This window comes from Prosopis cineraria, unplaced genomic scaffold, assembly GCF_029017545.1.
Source record: "Prosopis cineraria cultivar Desert tree isolate PC_DT_omini unplaced genomic scaffold, ASM2901754v1 PC6, whole genome shotgun sequence".
Taxonomy (NCBI): domain Eukaryota; kingdom Viridiplantae; phylum Streptophyta; class Magnoliopsida; order Fabales; family Fabaceae; genus Prosopis; species Prosopis cineraria.
Window position 1 is genome coordinate 40,168,025 of NW_026555337.1, and position 25,351 is coordinate 40,193,375.

The 25,351-nt window shown below is 34.9% G+C and overlaps 2 pseudogenes; both read left to right on the top strand.

The window, feature by feature from the left end:
- The first annotated feature begins 9,086 nt into the window (after positions 1-9,086).
- On the top strand, positions 9,087-12,635 carry LOC129314349 (probable LRR receptor-like serine/threonine-protein kinase At3g47570; annotated as a pseudogene).
- A 7,154-nt stretch (positions 12,636-19,789) lies between these two features.
- The window catches only part of LOC129314165 (probable LRR receptor-like serine/threonine-protein kinase At3g47570), a 32,926-nt pseudogene continuing 27,364 nt past the window's right edge, over positions 19,790-25,351 (top strand).

Consider the following 25,351-nt stretch of genomic DNA (forward strand, 5'->3'; position numbering starts at 1 on the left):
CTGATCATGCTTCTAACCATATCAATAAGAGTACGATTTCACCTTTCTACAACCCTTTCTATTGGGGGTGTCAGGCATATTATACTAAGCTTCAATGCCATACTCTTGAAGGTACAAAGCAAATGGCCTAAGGTTCCTGTTAGCCTCAGTATATCTCCCATAAAATTCTCTTCCTCTATTAAATCTCACACATTTGATCAACTGCCAGATTTCAATTTAATTGCTACTTTAAAGGTCTTGAATACATTAAGAGACTCACCTTTTTCATGTAAGAGTTCAATCCATCCATGACATGAGTAATCATCTGTGAAGGTGATGAAATATCTAAAATTACTCATAGTCGGAGGTGTGATAGGTCCACAAATATCAGTATGGATTAGGTTTAAAGTGTTTTCAAACCTCTTTGCCCCTTGGTTCTAGCTCTAGTAGGGGAATTTCCCTTTATACAGTCAACAGAAGTTTCAATATCTGAGAAATCAAGGTCTTGTAAGACACCTTGTTTGGCCATGTGTTCTATCTCTCTTTAAAGATATTGACCCAAATGATGATGCCATAACATGGAGGATTATCATGGGCCTTTGACGTTATGCCCAATGGTAGCATTGATATAGAGATTAGGAAGTTCAAGTGATCAATCATTTAATCGATATAAACCATATATCAAGGAAGCGAAACCAACATTAATGGAATCAAACACAAAATGTCAATTTTCCATTCCTTAGAAGAATGAATAGCCACAAATATTAAATGCAAAAGTTCAAATTAAATTCTTCTTTGCAGAAGGTACATAAATAACATTGTTCAAATGTAAAACATAACCATAATTTAAATATAAAGAAATAGTTCCAATGCATTCAACTGATGCCTGCTCCCTGCAATGCCAAAGACTGATTTCTGTGCCTCACTTGGAACCTTCTGGTTTCTTAGCCTGTAGAGAATTCACAACATGTACAGTGGCACTAGAATCTAGCCACCATGAGTCAAAGAAAGTTTTAATAGTGTTAGATTCAAAACAAACTAGAGTTAGAAGGGCAGTTTGAAGAATTGTACCTTCATTTTCTTATTTGTTTTCAATTTGAAGCAATTAGCTTTCATGTGACCCGATTTCTTGCAAAATTGCATAACCCCTTAAAGGGTTCTTCCTCAGCTTTTTACTCTTATCACCATCCTTCTTAAAGGTTGGATTATAAAGCTTTGGGGCATCATGCTTCTTTCCCTTTTTCTTATATGACCCTCCAGATTTGCTGCTAGTGCCATGAGAAACATAATTTATTGAGTGAGAGAAATTCTTCTTTATAGCTTCCTCTTCTTGAGTGACTATTGATATCATTTGGTTAACAGACCATTCAGCTTTTTGTGAGTTGCATGAAGTCCTCAAGAATACGTACTCGATAGCAATGATTGAAGAATATGGTAAACTAAGGTACTTTCACCCAAGTCAATTCCATATGATTTAAGCTTGTTATAGTAATGAACAAGCTTTAAAATGTGCTCCTGACACTAGAAACTCCGTCATATCAAGTATTGTCAAGAAGTGACACAATAGTAGTCCTTTTGAGTCTTGTCAAGCTTCTTTGTATTTGTTACCAATAGCTTTCAAGTACTCCACTGCAGTATCCTTTTCAGGAATGATGTCCCTAATTCCCTTTTTAATTGTGTACTTGATGATCGCTAGACAGATCCGGTTTAGGCTCACTCCATTATATTTAGAAGGCCATTTCAGAAGCACTGGACTCGGAAGAGAGATCTGCAAGCTTGGTTCTCTCAGAGGTAAATCTTTCTTAGAAATGGTCAGATATATATTCAGGGACTCTATCCAGTCATTATAGTTAGTCTCATTGAAAGCCTTCACAAAGGATAGTTGTGTAAAAGTAGAAACTGAAATCGCAAAACAAAAAATGAGAAATATTAATTATACGTGCACAACATAATTATAAAAAACAGAATTCCCAACAAGCGATTATCAATTATACAACTATAATCATACACCAAGAAGGCTCAGATACCATAAAGATTTAGCTCATACAAAAGTTCATACAAAATAATGCATTAAATATTTTCATAGCTATAGGGTACAACAAATATCTAACACATTAAAGGAGTGTTATTAGCCTATCCTTAAAACCAACCATCAAATCACATTAATAATATCACACCTATGGGATATGTCCATTATCAATGCTACAAGATCATAAGCATCATCAATAATTCACGAAGTCACAAATTTTATGACCTTATGACAAAACAAAATAATTTCAAAAAGTCCTTAGGGTCTTTTGAGAATTAGGAAACAAATTTAGGACCTAAGTGAATTTTAAAAGGTGCTTAGGGGTAATAGGTCATTGTGGAAGAGATTTGGGTCAAAATTGTAATTCTAAAAGTTAAGGGACTAACTTATAATTTCCAAAATTTCTTGGGTCACAACGTGAATATAGGAATAGTGGGTCCAAAGAGGTAATTTAAACTAGGCTCGAAACATAATTAATCAGAAACCTTTTTTTGGGTTGCACTGTTCTAGGCCCATATGATTTGGGCCCACTACCAGTTCAATTAAACGAATCAGACTCAGCCCACGAAACTCTCTTTCTTTTTTTTAAGCAAAGATCTGGGCCCATACAAAAATGAGCCCAGAATTATGAAACTGGATCCTAGGATCCGATTCCTAACCCGTTGATTCGATTCTTTAGTCTTCCAGCCACTAGTTGGGAACAGAAGGAAGAGGGGAAGGCTAGCGTGTAGGGAGTCTCCAGCTGCCAGAGAGGACAACGCCGCTGGGAGGAACGGTGGCAGCGATTGTAGAACCAAAAAACGATGGCACTGTAACTAGAGAAAGATAGGCGACTATGTAGTGTCGTGAACTAGGCAACGACCATCGTGAAATAGGAATAGTGTGAACTAGAATCTTCGACAGCCACTGATGCCGGCTCCCAAGATGCACCAACGCCCCCACCTCCGATGAAACTGATAGCAGCGTCCTCAACGAGTTCGACGACAGCAAAAAAAAAAATTAACAACCTCCGTTTGATGAAGATACTCCCAAACTTCGTCGACAATGAGGTTAGGAAAGAAGGGAAGAGTGATAGAGATTCACAAAAGAACAGATTCACACGTCTAAACTAATTGAGAATCATGCTACAAGGTTTCTTCGCAAATATAATAGGATTTAAACCAAAACCTCAAATTTAATAATAAGAGGAGAGGAAGAAACTGAAGAATAATATCCCACGAATGAGCATGCTAATCAAATTTGAGCAAGTAAGATTAAAAGAATTTCAATTCAATTAATCATATTAAATTGAGATACTTTAAATTTAATATTTACAAACTAGGCTCTGATGCCACGTGTTATAATTTAGTATCTCAATTCATATAAACAAGTAAAGTAATGTATACGTATCCGAAGAATCCATAAGTGCTTGAGAAATCTCGATTACCTCGAGTGTAGACAGGTGCACAGTCCACAGGTCCCTAGAGCCTTCAGAGTTCAGAGATGATATAGAGCAGAAGAAAATGAGTCGTGTGTTTGCGGTATCAACTAATCAACTTATATTGATCAGATATGTAATCGCCGTATTAAATAATTATATAATATATTATCTATTATCTCTGACTCAATCAGTTAAGAGATAGAAAATAAATGACGGCTACTAGGTTGTGGGTTGAGTCTTATTCATTGAGCTTACTTGTGTGGTCCACCTATCATGATCTACACAAGATCATAAGAACTAATCTGCTTGGGCTCATTAATTAATGTTAATTCATAATAAAATTCCAACATGTGATCCATAGATGACAATATAAATGTAAGGTAATATAAATGTATATGCACATAAATTAAAACACTCAAGCATTTAGTGCTAAATATTACAGGAGCATTGAAATCTCTCAAGCAAATCATATGGTTTTATTTATTATGTAATAAAATTGTGAATATTTTGTTTGTGTTTGTGGTTTCATTTTAGCCCAAACATCTCTTCTGCTATTTTTTTCCCAATATAGTATTTTAAAGTATTTATATTTTGATTTTTGCATACCTACTTTTTTTTGGCTGAAATTAATTACACACCTACTTTTAAGAGTCCCAAGTCGTGAGCATTTGAATATCGTGTCGCAAGCTCGCATGCAGTCAACGGGATATGTCGATATCTTGCTAGTATGAAATTTTGGACTTCTTAACTTGCATTTATATATCAAGAATATTTCATCCATGAACACTATTTTAACACGACGATGAAAATTCTAGTCAACCATATTCCCCATTCAATGGCTTTAATTTTTAAATACCTCAATAATCAATGGCTAAAGAAAAGAGAAAAAGGGGACAAAAACAATGATATGCATCTCTCTGTCCGTTTTGTGCGCATGTCACAGTCTACTTCATTGCCGTGGTTGAAATTGTTTGTCAAATCTCACCATAAAGTCTAATTATTGACTTGAGAAAAGACTTCGTTGATGGCCCGGTTAACACGCAAACAAGGAGATTATGGTTTCACATTCGATTTCTTCAATCTACTCCCTCCGTTCTTCTATATTATAATATATATATATATATATTACATCCCTAAATATACATGTGTATATTAATTGAATCCCGTGTATTAATAAAAATTATTATTTAGTTAAAATCATAATGATTTTTAATTATTTTTTTAATATTACAGTTAATATCATAATAATGATGGGTAAAGCATATATTAATATCTCCTTCATTTTTTAAGATAAGAATAAAATTATTTAAATACTAAAAATATTATAATACCTTTTATATTTAAAGACAAAATAAAGTTTAAAAAATATCTTATATATAAAGATGAAGAGAGTAAGAGGTTTATTTTTTTAGGAGAATGATAACGAAGTTCAAAAACAAAATCAATCACAATTAAGTCCTGATAAAATTTTTAAAAATTAACTTTTAAATATTAATTAAATAATTGTAAATTTAGAAGTTTCAACAAGAAATAAGATATTAAGTTCTTAATGTAACTCTCATATAGCAATTAAGATTTTTAATATTTGCAAGATCATTTTTGAAAAAAAAATATTGTTGAGGACCTATATCATTAATTTAATCTTTTAAGACTTTAATGTCATTCTCTTTTCTTTTTTTTTTTCCTTGCAATTTTCCCTGTCCAACACCTCCCACAGATTCAATTTTCCAACATTTAGGGAAAAAAAATTTCTCCCCCATGAAGTTGGAGCATGCTTCGACCCAACAGAGGAGCATGCCGCGTTCCCACCCCCTCCAAAAAAAAAAAAAAAAAAAAATCTTCATCACCGGAGCTTGTTAAAGCTCGAACATATTTACTAACAATATATGTGAGGTTTGGGGCTAAGGACTCATGTAAACTATCTCAGCTTTTCATGATTGTGTTAAATCTTATTTTCTCAATTTAAATTCAAAAATTAATAAATTAATGAGCAGAATAAACCCTAAACTTTTACTCAAAAAATGTTATGGATTTTAAATTCTTAAAATATGCAAAATAAATTTTAAAATTTTAAATTTGTAGCAAATTAAACCCTACCGTTATCTTTTTAATGCTATATTGTTCACTATGGGCCCCAATTAATTAACACCATAGATCCTAAACTATTACGCAAGTAGTATCTTGAACCTTAAATTTTAAAATTTTAAAAAAAATTTCTCTCACCATTTATGTATAAAACCTTGACTATTATATAGACCAAATTAGCCTCAGCGCGGTTCACCACGACGAATGCATCATTGGCCTTAGCGAACGATCCATAATTTGTGAAATGATGTTTTTTACCCTTTTTTTGCAACGTTTTTCAAATGATTGATATCTCATACTTTTGTGTATTCTATAACTCTAATTTAATCTTATTTTAAATAATTTTTTATTTAACGGTGAAAACTTGGAATCCTATTAGAAAAGAAATTTAAATATTAGAGAATTTTAATTAACTGGTTACTTTAGGTTTAAATTCGTTGATGAAATTATCGGCTTTCACCTCCATCATCTGTAAAATTCTATGATACTTAAACTTCTTTTCAAATAAGATTTTAAGTTTTCACCATTAAATAAATAAATAATATTTAAAATAAGACTAAATTAGATTTATAGAATATACGAAAGTATGAGATATCAATCATTTGAAAAATATTGAAAAAAAAGGGCAAAAAACATCATTTCACAAAATTATGGGTTATTTGCCATGGCTAGCAATGTATTCACTGTGGCAAACCATGCTGGGGTTAATTTGGTCTATATAATAGTCAACATTCTATACATAAACGGTGTGGGTAATTTGCTTGAAATTTTGTAGTTCAAGGTTCATGACGCTACTCACATAATAGTTTAGGGTTTGTGGCACTAATTAACTAGGGCTCACGGTGAATAGTAATGGCGTAAAAAGATAATGGTAGAGTTTAATTTGCTACGAATTTAAAAGTTTAAGATTTATGTTATATATTTTAAAAGTTCATGATCCAGGACATTTTTAAAGCAAGAGTTTAAGATATACTTTTCTCATTCTTACAAAATTAATCATATTCAAAATTTATTTAATTAATATACGAAACACAATGTGCTAACCAACTCACAAAAGTACTTCCTTAGGTCCCGTATTTAAGTTACTTAGCTTTCAACTATTTTATAGGGATTAACGAGAGTTAATTAAATTATGATGTTGTTTGAAAAAAAAATTCTCGATTTGCTTTTATATTAAATACATTATCTTTACAAATATTTTCTCTCTTATATATAAACTTTTACTCGACTTATAAAAGAATAAAATTGAAAGAAATAATTATTGATTCCTATTTTTATGCAAAGTGGGTTGTAAAAGGAATTGTTAATTCTCTATAAAAATTAATTTAATATAAGATCGGAGGTGTACAATGCAACAAGCCCATGCAAACATTTTTAGTATAATTTACTCTGGTACCCAACGCTACTTAATGACTACTCCTTTCATTTTTTATTATTAAAAAAACTATCACCTTTGATTTATATTTTTTATAAACAAAATCACCTATTCCAATAAGCATTTATAATATATTTCTTAAATCATCCTTCAAAATTTACATTAATAAAAAATAATTAATGTATGATTATATTGATTAACATAGGACATTTTAGTTTACTTTTTTATTTTCATATATAATTATTGTATTTAGTCGATTTTCTTAAATTGTGTGATATAGTTTTTTTTTTATATATAAAAAATGGAGAGAGTGTTTTATATTCAAGTACCTGAAGAGCAGTTTTCTAGCTCTTTTTTTTTTTTTTTTTGGCTTGCTCCAATTGATTTCCATTGGTTAATTCATGAAGGCTTTTCTCTCCTGTTTAGCTAGGCTAGTTTTTGCCAAAGTGAATTTAGCAAAACAAGAACAAATCTGGTTCCTTGCACTTTAACAATTTACACCTTTGATAAGTTAATAGATCACATTTAAAATTATATATTCTTTTCATATTTATTCTTATTTAATAAATTTCTTTTATTAGAAAAATTTGTTAATTTTACACTCCTAATTAAGGACATTTTTTAAACAAAAACTTATTATTAAGGACTCAAAATACCTTTTTTAATTATAGGATTCACGTACATTTTTATTTTTAAACTTTTTTCAAGTAGTGTTGGGCACTTTGTACTCATAAGTTGGATAATTTTTCTCCTAAATTATTTTTTTGAGGAGCAAAAAATCTCTTCTATTAGTCAATTGTCAACTTTGCCATATTTTCTAATGATGTAACATGTGCATGGAGCCCACATAATAGTGACAGGTAAGATTCTAATCATATCTTTTAATTGCCTATGAACTTTTTTTTTAAGAGTGTTGGATATCCTAAAAATTTTTTTAGGAATATTGGGCATCTTGAAGTTTTTTAAAATAAAATTTTAATAAATATTACTAAAATATTAAACATTTTCATATTTAATAATTTAAATAATATTATTTAAAACCTAATGGAAGAGGTTTTTGTTCCTTGAAAAAGTGGTTGAGGGAGAAAATTGCCTTACTTATCAGTCCAGGATATTCCATGCTCTTCGAAAAAAAATTCAAAAATAAAAATGCATCTTAATCCTTAATTATACCTTGATAGACTCAAAATACTTTATATTTTTTAATACAATATTCCAGCAAAATAACTTATAATACTAAATGATGGTGTACTTAAACTCAATTAATGCAAACCCAAGCACAATTGTTTTTTGGAGGGATATTACCATTCCCTCTCTAAATGATTAAAAGGTCACTCACAAAACAGACGATGATCGTGCGTCATGAACTTTTGTTTTTTGTTTTTTGTTTTGACCTGGATCGTTATGAAACATGATACCAAGAGGAAAATACAAATATATCTTCTGGCGGATACACAAGTTATGTTTTAACATTTTAGTCCACTAATATTAAAAATAAAATTTGAGTAACTTTTGAGTGTAGTATCATATCGATCAGCATATATATAGGATGGCCATAATTAAATTTTCACGTCTTATATCTCTACAAATCTATGTACGTAAGCAATACACACAAAAAATCCTTTTTTCTGGTGTAAAACTAATGAAACGCTTACCTGCACTAAATTGAGAATTTTCCATATCATGAGCACTAGCTAATTGATCAAGTCAATAAATCTGGATATTGAACAATAATTCTTCCCTCCATAAAGTCAAATTTATACCAAATAAAAGGAAGACTCCAGACCTGATTGCCCAGTCAATACATAAGAAAACAGTGGATATTGGGCACAAAGATGTCCTTCCTTAAAAATTCTTGTCTGGATGCGTCATTCATATGCTATCCAATAAAAAAATGTCATTTTTAATAACTTTATTTTTAGAATTGCTCTTTAATTAATTATCTATTTTCTCTTTATTATCATTAATGATAAAATTAATTCATATTTACAATCATTTGATATGATATTATGTTTTTATTGAATAAAATATAGATGACATGGTATATTAGATGTTTTGTAATAATTTCTCGTCCTTCTTTAATTTTCTACTTTTTTATTGCCCTTTTAATGGTTCAAGGTAACCACGTGGAGGATCGCATTAGCACTATAAATACACATCCACGGGTAGTGAAGTAAACAACGCCAAGAAACAAACCACCAAATATGGGCTTCTTTTCTAAACAATCGCTTCATTTTGTATTTTATATCAGTCCCTTAGCTATTCACTGCCTTTTTCTTAGTATATCATCATCAACCGCTCTAGACATCACCACAGATACAGAAGCTTTGATCTCATTTAAGTCCCAATTGAGTGATATTGATACTCCTCACCCTCTATCTTCTTGGAACCAGAGTTCATCATCACCATGCAACTGGTATGGTGTTACCTGTAATAGGTTTGGCCAAAGAGTGGTAGGCTTAAATCTTTCAAGCTTAAGACTCTCAGGTCAGTTAAGCCCCTATATAGGTAACCTCTCTTTTCTGGAGTCCCTTCAGTTGCAGGGTAACCAGTTTACAGGAGTGATTCCCGAGCAAATTGGCCATCTCATTAGGTTAAGAGCTCTAGACTTGAGTTCTAACAGAATAGAAGGCATGCTTCCCTCAAACATCACTCGCTTGGTCAACCTCGTCAAACTGAACTTATCTTCAAACAATATAGCCAGCCAAATTCCTCAAGATATTGATAGCATGAAAAAGCTTCAAGTCCTGAAACTGGGAAGCAATAAGTTTTATGGTGCAATTCCACCTACTCTCGGAAATATTTCATCACTCACAAATATCAGCTTTGGCACAAACAGTCTGAGGGGTGGGATTCCCAATGAATTTGGCAGGCTCAAGAACTTAACTGAGCTTGATCTCACCATTAACAATCTCACTGGGACTATTCCTCCTTCTATTTATAACTTATCTTCCCTAGTTAACTTGGCTGTTGCTGCCAACGATTTTTGGGGTGATATTCCTCAGGATGTTGGTCACAAACTTCCAAAACTTCTAGTGTTCAATTTCTGCTTTAATAGATTCACAGGTAGAATTCCTGGGTCTCTTCACAATCTTACCAACATCCGAGTTATCCGCATGGCCTCAAATCTCTTGGAAGGAACAGTGCCACCAGGTCTTGGAAATCTTCCATTCCTTCGCATGTATAATATAGGATATAATAGGATAGTAAGCTCAGGAGACAGAGGTCTAGACTTCATTACTTCACTGGCAAACAGCACCCTCTTGAACTTTCTTGCAATTGATGGCAATAGGTTGGAAGGTGTAATTCCAGAGACCATTGGAAATCTCTCCAAGGTTCTCTCAAAATTATACATGGGAGGGAATCGTTTGCATGGAAACATACCCCCATCAATTGGAAATCTTAGAGGCTTGAGTTTGTTAAACTTGAGTCACAATGATGCAATCTCAGGAGAAATTCCTTCCGAGCTAAGCCAATTGGAGGAACTGCAAGAGCTAAATCTGGCTGGGAATCAGATATCTGGAAGTATTCCAAACTCCCTTGGTCGTCTCCAGAAGCTAAACAGTCTTGATTTATCAAGCAATCAGCTTGTGGGTGAAATACCAACAAGTTTTGGGAATTTTCAGAGCATTGTCTTCATGGACTTGTCTCATAACAAGCTCAACGGAAGCATACATAGACAGATTCTAAGTCTCTCTTCTCTAAGCACTGTTTTTAACTTGTCTAAGAACTTCTTAAGTGGATCTTTGCCTCAAGAAGTAGGGAATTTGATCAGAGTTTCTACCTTAGACTTCTCTGACAATCTTTTGGTTGGTGATATCCCCAGCTCAATTAGCAATTGTCTAAGCCTAGAAAGGCTATTTTTGGCACGAAATATGCTTTCTGGTCTTATTCCAAAAGCTTTAGGAAGCATCAGAAGCTTGGAAATTCTTGACCTTTCTTCCAACCAACTCTCTGGATCCATTCCTGTTGAACTTCAAAATCTAAAAGCCCTGCAGTTATTGAACCTTTCTTATAATGACCTAGAAGGAGCAGTTCCCAGTGGCGGTGTTTTCGCAAATCTCTCTTCTTTCCATTTTGAAGGCAATAAGAAACTGTGCTTACTTTCCTCGTGTGTGACTCAAGGCCATGGAAAAAAGATCTTCGTAGTTTCTATCACCGTAGCTATCGTGGTGACATTGATACTATGTTTCACAATTGGCTTATTGTATGTGAGGAGTAGAAAATCAAAGGCAGCAATCCCACTTAATACGGTGGAGCCATATCATCCCATGGTCTCTTATGATGAGCTTCGACGAGCCACTGGGGACTTCAGTCAAGAAAATTTAATCGGAACTGGAAGCTTTGGTTTGGTGTACAAAGGCCATCTCGGTGAAGTGAGCATCAGCACTGTTGCAGTAAAAGTACTAGATACTTTAAGGTCAGGCTCCTTGAAGAGTTTCTTCGCAGAATGTGAGGCTTTGAAGAATGCACGGCATCGAAATCTAGTAAAGCTAGTCACATCGTGTTCTAGTATAGACTTCAAGAACAATGAATTTCTGGCTTTGGTTTATGAGTTCATATGCAACGGCAACTTGGATGATTGGATTAAGCAAAAGAAAAGGCATGCAAATGGAAATGGGTTGAATCTTATGGAAAGACTGAAAATTGCCATTGATGTTGCTTGTGCATTGGATTATCTCACAATGACACTGAAACTCCCATTGTGCATTGTGATTTGAAGCCTAGCAATGTTCTTCTGTGTGAAGATATGACTGCAAAGGTGGGCGATTTTGGATTGGCTAGACTGATGATTGAAAGACCAACTAATCAAATCTCAATAAGCTCCACTCATGTCCTCAAAGGTTCAATCGGCTACATACCTCCAGGTACTTTGCATTTTATTATGAGTATCTTGAATCAAATCAAGCAAATATGATTTATGTTTACTTTTTTTTAAATATATTTATCTGACTGAGCTAAATTTGAGCATTGTTCGATCTAATTGGGGGTAGCTCTTTCCCTTTCATAAACCTAATAAATGCCATTTTTTGCAATTATTTAACCTAATGAAGATGTCGCTCTTATGCTTCAATGACATAAATGCAGAGTATGGATGGGGAGAAAAGCCATCAGTAGCAGGAGATGCATACAGTTTTGGGATTGTGTTGCTGGAACTTTTTTCTGGGAGGAGCCCAATAGATGATAGATTCACAGGTGGCCTGAGCTTAACAAGATGGGTTCAATCAGCATTCCCAGACAAGATTGAGCAAGTCATAGACCCTCAGCTTCTGTCACACACTTTTGACAATGACCTTGCTCCTAAAGGTCCAAATCTGCAGCTGATTGATTGTGTGACTACAATTCTGAGAATTGCGTTATCCTGCACTGCAGATTCTCCAGATGGACGCCTTAAGATGAAGGATGTTGTTGCTAAATTGAAAAATGTCAGAGACACTTCCTTCAAACTCAACAAGAACATTCACTCCAGCCATTAGTTTTAATGTTGGAAATAGTAAATTCAAATATAATGTCTTTTAGGAATGCAAGAGTCTCTTAGTATACAAAGTTTATGAATCTTAACGTACTTAGAAATATGTGATATATGGTTTTTAGTAACTTCATTAAAATATATAGGAGGATGTTTAAGGGCTATGAAAATTAGTATAAATTGACCAAGTGTTTTGCGTTTTGCGTTTTGTATGGGGTTGTAGTAAGAGTGAAATTACAGATATACAAGTAATAATATTTGTGTTTTGTAATGACAGTGAAATAATGCTCCTTTTTTAAGCTAGCCTTTGAATCTGCATTTCAATTAAATGAACCCAATATGGGGAATGCCATAATCATAGATAGAGAGACATTTCATCTAAACCCAATATTAGTGTCTTTTTCTATATAAAAAAACAGTGGTTTTATTACCCAAAAAGAAATGAAAAGAAGAGAAAAACAGTGTTTCATCTTTGAATTATTGAGTCTAGGAAGAGACATTTCATCTTTGACTTATTTAGCACGTCGGTGGAGATTTTTTAGTTGAAAACCTCTACTTAGAACTCCAATGCATGATATTAAAATCCAATCTGGATTAGAAGGTCAAACTTGTGAACTGGTAAACCAATCCGTGATTAGTCCAGTCAAGATGTTAGGATAGGGTCAATCGGGTTGAATTTTATTTTTTTCTCACATTGTTGAGCTTGAAACTGCATCATTTTGAGTTTAAAAAATAACAGCTTGTGCTGCCGGGCACTTGGATCGATTGATAAGATGATTAATCCAGCCTAACCATAGATCAATCCCTTGCTAATGTGAGACCCATCATTCAACGGGCACTACCTTCTGTGCAACATTACATAGCAGAATTTCTGCTCTCGGAGATTTTTTAACTCATAAAACTACACTAGTTTTTGCCTAATAGATTAATTAAGCAAAACAAAAACAAACCTAGTTTCCCTATACATTCCAATGGTGGAAAGTAAAATTTCATGGAAGACAGGAGAAGATGAAATGACAAATTATTCACTACTTGAATAGCGTAGGTACCTGGATATTTATAAGGTTAATGAGCACTTGTAGGATGCCACTTAACTCCACTAACGATGCAGTTTCCAGCAACGATCGAGTTTCCTCATAAATCCCTCAATACAATTTACCTTGGAGAGTGAAGATCACAAATACCAGCATGTTACTGATCAAAATCGTTTACTAGCCCATCAACATCATCATTATGAGGTTGTCAATAGGGAGAATTTCACTTCAGCTCTTTTCTGGGAAGATCCCATAACAGATGATTGCTTCACGGGTGGCCTAAGCTTCCGGCACTCCCCCCTCAACGAAGCGCACACACATTTCATCAAACAAGCGCAAATAGTTATTGCTCCTTATGGAAATCAAATTCAAATTCAAAGGAGCATGTTGTTGTCTATTTGTCATGCCTCAAAATAAGGCATGATCGACACAGGATATACGCAAATTTTAGTCTTAACACATTCATCATATTAAATAGGATTCTTTATTTATTATTATTTTTTAAACAAAATTCATAAATTTTCTATGGAAGTTTCGGTAGAATATAATCTCCCATGTAATATAGGATCTCAAAAAAAAAAAATTTACAACAACAATTTCAACACAAAAAAGTGAAACACGCAACTATAAAATAGACTTTTTACATCACATTTTTAAGCCTTTTCAGGTTACAACTAGGGGGGACATCATACTAAATGACTTAAAATAATGGCTTATCCATGTCACAAATATCTGTGATGTGAAAAAGAATAAACCATATCTCTTTTAATACCAAGGGAGATAGTTTCTACATAATCCACATCCCCATTTTACTAGATAGAAACATGGCCTCCATATAAACCACATCCCCCCTTAGAAGATTTGGACGTAGTTCATAAACAAACCACATCACCCTTTAGTAAGGAGGACGTGGTTTCTCATTTCGAAGTACATAGGAGAGAAACCACGTCCCTCATTAATAAGGGGGAAGTGGTTTCTTTGAGAAATAATGTCCCTCTCTACAAAGGGGGACGTGCTTTGTCATTCCAAATGATCATCCAAAAAGGAACCACGTCCCACAACAGTAATGGGAAGTGGTTTCTTTGAGAAATCACGTCCCCCTCAATAATGGGGGATGTGGTTTGTTAAGAACCCACTTCCCCTCTACTAATTAAGGGACATGGTTTTGCATCCACACTATCGTCCCACATCCTCCTTATAATAGGGGCGATGTGCTTTGTTCTGTATTACGTCCCTCCCACTAAGATCAAATACTTAGTTGTGGAAATAGCGTGCTTGGCGCTATATTATACTTGTACTAAGTTTAGACATTATATAATAAACACAGTTGTGTATGTGGTTTCTCATTTTGATTTGATTAAATACATGCTTAATCAGCCAGTCATGATGGGCTATATAGGAAAATGGAGTTTGGCCTTGGCAGAATTTTCTTTAATATTTTTGTCTCAAAATCAGTAAAGAGCCAAGCGTTAGCAGACTTCCTGGCTGATCATCCCTCAACTGAGCTCCCTAAAGACAAATAGGAATTACCGGTGTTCTCAGTAGATCCAAAACCTTGGGTGCTTAAGTTCGATGGATCTAGCACTAAACAGGCATCTGGGGTCGGTATAGTGATAACCTCTCTTACGGGAATAAAAATGATACTATCTCGTCAATTAAATTTTGAGTGTACTAACAACTAGGTGGAATATGAAGCATTGCTCACAGGGCTTGAGATTCTTCAAGAAATGAAGGCTTGTGATGTGGTCATAGAAGGGGATTCTCAATTAGTCATCAAATAGTTAACTAGTGAGTACAAGTACACAAGCCTAGCTCTAGTGATGTATTATGCTAGGGCTTCCCAAATTCTAGAGGAGTTCAAAACAATAATGTTGATTCGCGTTCCTCGGGCTCAAAACTGAGAAGCCAATGAACTAGTTCAAATAGCATCAGGGCTAAAGTTGTCACCTGAACTCACCAAAAAAGTAATTGTGGTGGAATAGAAAGAACATCCCTCAATCATTCAACGTGGTCTGACAGTACAGTACGGTACGGTCTCGCAAAGGTTAGCTCGAGATTGGAGAGATGATTTTAAGTGTTATCTTCAAGATCCCAATCAATTTTATCCTTACACTTTATTTTAATTGGAGATGAATTATACAAGAAGGGCTCCGATGGGTTATTACTTTCATTGATTATATAGAGGTTTTAAGATAGGTACATGAGGGAGTCTGTGGGACTCATCAATCAGGGCTAAAGATGTAATGGCTAGTGTGTAAGCATGGATACTATTGGCCATCGATGACAAAAGCCTGCATCGAATATGCAAAGAGGTGCAAGAAGTGTCAGACTCACGGGCCAACACAAGTGTTAGTATCAGACATGTATTTGATTATAAAACCATGGCCTTTTTCAGGATAGGCCATGGATATAATACGAAAAATCTATCTAGCCTCATCTAAGGGCTACTTATTCATCTTAGTGGCTACAGATTATTTCACTCAGTAGGTTGAGGCTATCCCTATAAAGAAAGTATAGTAGGGCAATGTTATTAACTTCGTACGGGAACAAATTGTGTTTCGTTTTAGGATTCCTTAAATGATTACAATAGATCAAGGGATAAAGTGGGATTAAGTTATTGGCATTCTCACCATATTACCCTCAGGCAAATAGATAGGCCAAAGCTTCCAACAAAATCATCCTCGGAATTATAAAGAAAACAATTAAAAAGAATCCTCGAGAATGGCACGAACAATTGGCTGAGACACTATGGGCATACCGGACATCTAAAAGAGAAGCTACAAGAACGAGCCCGTATGTGTTAACATATGGGCACGAGGCGGTTTTGCCTATGGAAATAGCAGTTCCCTTGCTACGTATTGCGAGTAGTCTAGGAAGACTGTCTGATAACTATAACGAGGCCATGATGAACAAATTAATCCAATTAGACGAAATTCACTTATAAGCACTCAATCATATGATCACCCAGAAGAAAGAAGTTTCAAGAATATACAATAAGAGGATAAGACGGAAACATTTTCAGGCAGGCAAGATAGTATGAAAACTTGTGTTACCACCTAGTTTCAAAGATTGGACACTTGGTAAGTTTTTACCTAATTGGGAAGGACCGTTCAAGGTAGATAAGGTACTTAAAGGGAACACGTACATGTTAGGTAGCATCGACAGAATTCCACACAGACGTGCTATAAACGGCAAATATTTCAAGAAGTATTAGCTGTCGTTATAATAGGAAAGCGATAAAGGACCCGAGGCCTAGAGTGGTCTCCGAGCATACAAAACTTACACAGTGAAAAAAAATATTTATTCTTTATTATCATAATTGAATTGTGTTACAAAGAGTAAAAAATAAACAAATAAAAAAATGTGTGTATTTATACATAAGTACGTTATTTACAAAGGCTGCACATAAGCTCCCATGTTGACAAAGCCAAGTCCAGATCCGTAGAAAGGGTCTGGTGACGTGCGAGGATTGTTTCGAACTCAAGCATAGCCTAAAGCTTAGCATTCAAAATGGTCCACGCCTCATCCAATACCTTATTAGCAACCTTCAGCTCGAGTTCTGCTGGATAGTCCTCAACTTCAGCCTTTGCTAACTCTTCTTCAGCCGCTGCAAGCTGGTGCCTCAAGTCCACCACCTTAGCCCGTAATGCTTGAAGATTATCAACACGGGGGGCACTTTCCTAGACCTAGTCAGTAGCAGCAGTCGTTCAGGTCTTGGCAGCCAAATATTCATTCCTCACTGCCTAATTGTTCTTTAAATATTCAGACAAAAGGGGGAGTTTTTTACGACACTGGCTGACAATGCCATAACATGCCGGGACTTGAGCTTGCAGGAGTGCCAACTCAGACATAGAGATCACTTTTGCCACAGCTTCAAGAGCCCGAATCATTTCCTCAAAATTTTGTTTAGGGATGAGGAAGGGATTGTGGCTGAGTTGAAACTGGACGACTCTCTAAGCATCCAATATAACATCCATTTCAGGGACGCGAATGCAGGAGAAGAGAGCTTCTGTAGGTACCACCTCCAATACAGCTAGTTGAAGAAAATATAACATTAGCAAAAGACCATGACAAAGCTAGCAGGAATGAAAAGGAAAAAGTAAACAAGACTATACCTAAATTGGATCTACGAGCGCTTTGTCTTTGCTCGTGAAAGAGGGGAGAGTTTGGGAAGACCGCGTCATTGAGCACAGAGTTTTCTCCACGTGACCTATCAAAGTAGAAGGATTAACTTGGCCCTACGCTGAGCCACGTTGAGTAGAGACCAGAGTGGTTAGAACATCACTCATAGGCTTCGCCTACAACCCCTCAGAGTTCCTACCCTCTTGGATATTTATTAAGTAGGAAGGAAGGATTAGACTGAGTGGGGAGACCATTTGGGGGCCCGTAGTAACAGCAGGGTCTTGGACCCTAAGCTCCAACTTGTCACTCGAGGTGATGGCAGCAGCTTCCCCTTGATCAAGAGCAGCCCTGACATCTTTTAGACCACCTGGGGCTGTGGTAGACAAGACAGCTTCTGGACCTTCATTACGTTCTGTCACCTCTTGAGCAACTTTAACTGAGTCCATAGGTGCAGGCTCAGGAGTGGCAGCGGCTTAGAAAGGGACCATTTAGAGATCAGGATGCTAGGTCTCCTTCTCCCCTTGTTGAATCAGACTCACTCTGCCATCGTCAGAGTCTACTGACAGGATCATCATCTATTGGCGCTTATGTGTGCACCTCCCCTTTTGAGGTGTGGGGCCTATTTGGAGTGGGGTAGAGGCAGGTTGGTCAAGCAGTAAGGGTGTTATTTTCTTTCTCTTCTTAGCCTCAGCAGAGGAAGATGAAGCCTACTTCCTCTTTTTTGGTGTATCTCCTTAGTCAGGATGATTGGAGGAGCTCTTCTTGGCCCTGGACTTTTAGAGATTGAGAGAATAGAAAGTTGGGAGGAAGCACCGTCTTGCTCCATCCCCTAGACCATTGTCCTCACAGAAGGGCCGTCGGGGTCTCAGAAGCGGCAAGGGATCAATGTTGCCCCTTTAAAAGGTCACCAACACGTGGGACTGTGTCAAATCACGGCCTACACAAAACAAGGTAGGTTTAGCCTAAGGAAACAAAATGAAAAAGATAAAACTAAGACAAATGTAAGGGAAATACTTACTGGTGTAGCTTTTTATTATATGCCTAAAGCGCTGGGGCCATTATTTCTTAAAGTGGAGGCAGGCATCTCTATCTACAAGTTCCACCCTGCACTACCTCTGGGTGGTAATTGGAACGGTTATCTAATCGATAGCCTGTCTGTCTAGTAGCTCTACACTAATTTGGGGGGACAGGCCCCGAGAGATGCACTAACTCAGTCCAAATTGGCCCGCCACCAGTTGAGAACGATAAGACTCCAAGTATACTCTGAGAGACTTGAAGGAAGAGCCAGTGTATGGCAGCCATATCTTCCGAGGAGTGGTGGCTGAAAGGAAGACTTCATACCTCAGAGGGTTGGTGGGCTTGTTCTTCTTTTTCACCATGTACTTGTACCAAGTGGGGGGTGGCAATCAGAGATGTTGAAAGCTTTTAAGGTCTTTCCCAAGGACCAGCTTTATTGATAGAAGAACTCGAAGAAGTTATTTGACTCTACCAGCAGATGACCACCCAAGAGACAAGTAAAAGGATGGTTGGCATGGGAATCATTCGAGAAGGGCTCTCGTCAAAGGTTGGGGAAGTAGGCCGTCGTCTACAACTTTAAAAACCAGACGAGCCTATTGAAGTTATTGAAGGGCTTCTTGATCAGTGACTCCTTCATGCCGTCATAGAGACAACATAGAAACATACTCCTTAAGGCTATTTGATTTCCACAAAGTAGGGATTGGGCAATCCTTAAATGCAGCTGCATGGGCTTCCCTCCCTTCGACGCCAGGATCCATTGGCTGAGTAGGATCCAGATGAAGACCAAGTGCTCCGTGACGGTGACGGGCTCGAAGGCTAGTTTCTCGAAGAATAGTTCCATAATCTTTGTATAGGAGCTTGCAACCTTGATCTTGCTCTCTAGGTCAGCAGGAAGGGCAATGTAGGAGTCATGCTTTTCGAGGATTGCGTAGAAGTTCTCTTCCCCAGTGATGGGCAACCCTAGGAACATGAAGGCGTCCCATAATGTGAAGGACATCGAGCTAAGCTCGAAGATGAAAGTATTACAGGCCGGAGCCCAGAAACTGAGGAGGACCGTCAGAAGGTCCACAGGGACGTCAATATCAGCTAGAGACAGTTGAATTAAGTCGTATAGACCCATCTCCTTCCACTGGGATGCATGATCTGACTTTAAATGCTTCACCCAGTTGACCCAAGCACGAAGGGACCGGGGCCAGTTCCTGAGCTTTTTGCAGGACGACTCAGGGAAGGGCGAGGTCATCCAGGCCAAGACCAGATCATGGAGGTTAATGGCCATGGATTCAACTACGTGGGGACAGTGACGTCAGACAGGTCGAGAGAAATTGTCAGGTACCTGATATTGCTTTTGTTAGAAATTTGGAAACTCAAAGGCAAAGTGCTAGACAAAAAGGAAGCACAGTTAGAGCACTTTTCAACAAAATAGAAGGGCTAAACATGAGAAACGAGAAACTTACCAAAAAGCCACTGATATGTGGAATGACGAACCCTCCTTAAAAGAAATGAACGAGAATTAGGATAAGAAACCAGTCTAATAGAAAAAAGGGTTTTTTCAGACCATGAAATACATACCGTTATAGCCTGCCTAATTGGTTTACTAGGTTCCGGATAGTTGCCAGAGAATCCGGTAGACTACCAGTGGAAGTGGAAGAAGGTGCAGCGGCAGAAGAAGTAGACGAAGCCATTTGAGAACTAGGGTAGGAGAAATTTTAGCAAACTAAAGACTTAAAGTTCAAGAAACGGCAAAGAAAGTAAGAGAAGTAACCAAAATTTAGAAATAAGTTTATATCGATAGAGGGCGCTCAGAAATAGTGACATTTTAATTTTTTCACACGTGCCACGTGGCTTATGTTACCAGCCATTGGCACGCGAGGGACATTGTTTGGGCTAAATATGAAACATTGCTCAAATATGTCACGAGGCTAGTTAGGCTGAGTAATCGAAACATCTGGCCCAATATAAACAAAAGAGGCCGGCCCCGAAACTCAATAAAGTCTACAACACATAAATATACCAAAATTCCGTCAGCTTCAAATATCAAACCGTTAGCATGAACACACGATCCTAAGTGATGCCGAAATCTACACCCAAGTAGTTTGGTGAAACTGGCTATTTATCAAAATGGAAAGACTGTGCCATAAGTTTTGCGAGATTCTTGATTTTTCGGTAGAACATGCTAAGTTTCAAAGAAAAGGCTTCTGCTATCAAACACTATAAATAGAAAGAAGAAAAACAGAGAAATTCAATCAACACTCAACCAAGACTCGCATAATTTACATTTACTAGCCCTTTTCAGTTCTTAGTTTTTAGTCTGTAATTTTCAAACACTTTAATAAAATTACACGCTTGTTCTACCAAAACCTACTATCTTTTTACATCCGAGCGAACTATGTTAAGGGAACTCGGGACCCCTTTCGTTATCTATTGAGACCCAGTATTTTTAGTATGTTTGGTATTTGTTGTTTAACTATAAACATATCATGAACGCTAATTTAACACGATGGTGAAAATTCTTGTCAACCATATTACCTATTCAATGGTTTTGATTTTTAAATACCTCAATAATCAATGACCTAAGAAAAGAGAAAAAGGGAACCAAAAACATTGATATGCCCATCTCTCTATCTGTTTGTGTGCGTGTCACAGTCTAGTTCAGCACAATGGTTGAAATTTTTTCTCAATTCTCATCATAAAGTCTAATTATTGACGTAAGAACAGACTTCATTGATGGCCCGGTTAACACGCAACAAGGATTTTATGCTTTCACATCGGATTTCTTTAAGATAATGCACATGAGCGATCCGTTACAATCACGTGCCAACGTACCCCCGGCATCTCTCTCTCTCTCTCTCTATATATATATATATATATATATTATATAAAGATATTTTTAATTGAATCCGTATATTAATAAAATATTATTATTTAATTAAAATCACAATAGTTTTCTAATTTTATTCTTAATAATATCACCATTAATATTATGGTGAGGGTAAATAAAACACACAACTAATATCTCCTTCATTTTTCAAAGCAATGAAAAAAATTATATAATTACTTAAAAATATTATGACATATTTTATATTTAAGAATAAAATAGGTTTTTAAAAAGCATTTTATATATAAAAATGGGGGAAGTAAGAGGTATATTTTTTTAGGAGAATGATAATTAAGTTTCAAAAATAAATCAATCAAAGTTAAGTCTTGATAAAATTTTCTAAAAATTAACTTTCAAATAGTAATTTAAACAATTATAAATTTAAAAGTTTTAACTACAAATAAGATAATTGAGTTCTTAATGTAACTCATATAATGATTAAGATTTTTGTTTGCAACTGTACGTATGGATTGATATTTGCAAGATCATTTTTGGGGAAAAAAATTGTTGGGACCTCAATGTTATTAATTTGATCTTTTAAGACTTTACTATTATTCTTTCTAATTTTTTTTTTTTAAACTTGATCCTATTCAACCCCCCCCCCCGGGGATTGATTTTTCTAATACATTTAGGGAAAAGATTTCTCCCCTGTGAAGTTGAAGCATGCCGAGTTACTATGTAATTTGCAAAGTCAATTATAAGGGTTTTTTTTTTTTTTTTTTTGCGTATAGATGAAAATGTAAAAGGACTCATGTAAACTTCCTCAGTTTTTCATGTTAAAACTCGAAGATATTTACCGACAATAGTGAGGTTCAGGGGAAAGGACTCATGCAAACTTTCTCGATCAGTTTTTCATCATTAATTAATATATTTTTGCCCAATTTAAAATTCAAAAATTAACCGTATTCAAATTTTATTTAATTAATATACTAAACACAATTGGCTAACCAACTCTCAAAATTACTCCCTTAAGTCCTGTATATGAGTCATTTAGTTTTGAACTATCTCATAGGAATCAATGAGAGTCAAATACATTATCTTTAAAAATATTCTCTCTCTTATATATAACCTTTTACTCGACTTATAAAATTTTTTAAAAAGAATAAAATTAGAAGAAAATAATTAATAATTCATATTTTTATGGAAAGTGACTTCTAAAAACAACTCTTAATTCTTGGGAAAATGACAATTAAGTTTCAAATGACTAATTTTATTCAAGGTAAGTCCCAAGACATTTTGAAATATCACTTAAGTCTCATAGGTCTTTAGGAGGCCATATGAGCAATGTTAAAATTACTTAAAAGCCCTCATTAATTATGTTAGAAGCTTTGGACTTCCCACCTCATTTCAATATCCGAATCGTCATATGTGCCTTAGATAGAATTCTTTCACAACCTTATAAACATGAGCATGCTAAGAAGAGAAAAAAGATCGAGAGAAAATTTTATCGAACTCGACCACACACAAGGAGAGATTAAGGAAGACATGGATATTATTGACAAAAGTAAAGAACACTAACAACACCAAACTCCATCATACCTTAAGGTATTTTGCTAAATTCTAACAATAATTTGTAAAGTGCTGGAAAGGGACAAAATTATTGAGACTCAACATGTCATATCTTATCAGCCCTCATTAGCATTTGTTGACAAAGAACTGGGTATGTGGGTTTTTTTGGCTAGCGTGTTCAGATATGGCTTTTTTTTTTTTTGCAAATCCTTGGAGTCTATTCCCCATTATAGTTTTCTTCTTGCAAAATGACACTCGTGAACAAAAAGAAAGGCTTTTTGCAACTGAACATGAAAGGTTTTTTTTTATTTCACATTTCTAAAGATTTGACATGAAGATTTGACATTTTGCAACTGAAAGTGTAAGAATTATCATTGAGTGTCCACATTTTAAGATGGAATGTTGTCATTGATATAAAAAGTAACTTGTTTATGAGTCATATATTATGACATTTTATTTTGCTTGTTATAGGTTGATGTTAATGGATATGATAAAAAATAGTTGTTTAAATGAATTTTTTGTTATTTTTATTTAGGTGGAGATATTGCAAAAGACATACATAAGACAATGCATTATGATGGGAGGAGTTGTAATGGAAGAATGATCAGAGAAGAAATGTTTTTTGAAGAACTAGTTAGATTAATTTCATTATACTTGAATTGTGATTTAAATGGAATAGAGTTGATGCTTTTGTGTATGTGGACAGCCAATATCTACAGATGCATTAGAAGAATTGATACATATGGCTTATATGTACATTTCATATCTTCTGTGGTCACTGAAATGTTTCCTCTTAAAATTTCAAACAGAGGTTGCAAAGTATTTGTAAGGTAGTTGTAAAATCAGGTGTTTCGATTACAAATTACTAGAGTGATCTCCTAGAATAATAACTTGGTGTCCTTAGAAGTTCAAGAATTCAACATGTTTCCAATTAAAATTGTGAAAAATAGTTGCAAAGTATTTGTAAGTAAGTTATAAAATTGGGTATTTCAGTTGAAAATTACTTAATCTATCTCCTAAAATAATAACTTGGTTGCTTTACAAGTTTAAAAATTTAGTAAAGCATTTTCAATTAAAATTGTGAAGAGAAGACCCAAATTTATCCCAAATAAGTTATAAAATTGGGTATTTTAGTTGCAAATTGCTGGAGCTATATCTTAGAATAATAACTTAGTTTCTTTATAAGTTCAAAAATTCAATAAAGTGTTACCAATTAGAATTGCATAAAGGAGTTGCAAATTTATCCCAAAAAGTTGCAAAATTAGGTATTTCAGTTGTAAATTACTAAAACTATATCCTAGAATAATAACTTAGTTTCTTTACAAGTTTAAAAATTCAATAAAGTGTTACCAATTAAAATTGTGAAACGGAGTTGCAAATTTGTCCTAAAGAAGTTGCAAATTTGGGTACTTCAATTACAAATTATTAGAGTTATCTCCTAGAATAACAACGTGGTTTCTTTGCAAGTTCAAGAATTCAACGTGTTTCCAATTAAAATTTCCAAAAAGAAGTTGCAAAGTAATTGTAAGTAAATTGCAAAATTGGGTATTTCAGTTGCAAATTACTGGAGCTATCTTCTAGAATAAAAACTTAGTTGCTTTACAAGTTAAACAATTCAATAGTTTTAGTGGATGTTTTCGGTACATAACAATCCCTCTTTTGTAAATTCAAGTTCATGCTTTTGTGTATGCATGTGGACAACTGATATATGCAGATGCATTAGATGATTAATACATGTAGCTTATATGTATAGTTCATATCTTCTGTGATCACTAAAAGTGTTTCATCTTAAAATTTTGATCAGAGGTTGCAAATTATTCATAAGGTAGTTGGAAAATTGGGTATGTTAGTTGTAAATTACTGGAGCATATCCTAAATATAACTTGGCAGCTTTGCAAGTTCAAGAATTCAATAGTTTTTTCACCCAAAATTTTGAGAAGGAGTTGCAAATGATTCATAAGGCAATGAAAAAATTAGATATGTCAAATGCAAATTACTGGAGCGATGTTCTAAAATTATAACTTTTTTAAGAATTCAATAGCTTTTTCACTCAAAATTTTGAGAAAGAGTTGCAAATTATTCATAAGGCAATTGCAAAATTTGGTATCTCAATTGTAAATTACTAGAGTGATGTCTTAGAATTATAACTTTTCAAGAATCCAATAGTTTTTCTACTCAAAATTTCAAGAAGAAATTTCGTTCAAAAAAAAATTCAAGAAGAAATTGCAAATGATTCGTAAGGCAGTTGTAAAATTGGGTATGTCAGTTGCAAACTACTGGAGCCATGTCCTAGAATCATAACTTTTTAAAGAATTCAATAATTTTTTCACTCAAAAATTCGATAATGAGTTGCAAATTATTCAAAAGCCAATTGTTAAATTTGGTATCTCAGTTGCAAATTACTGGAGCGATGTCCTAGAATTATAACTTTTCAAG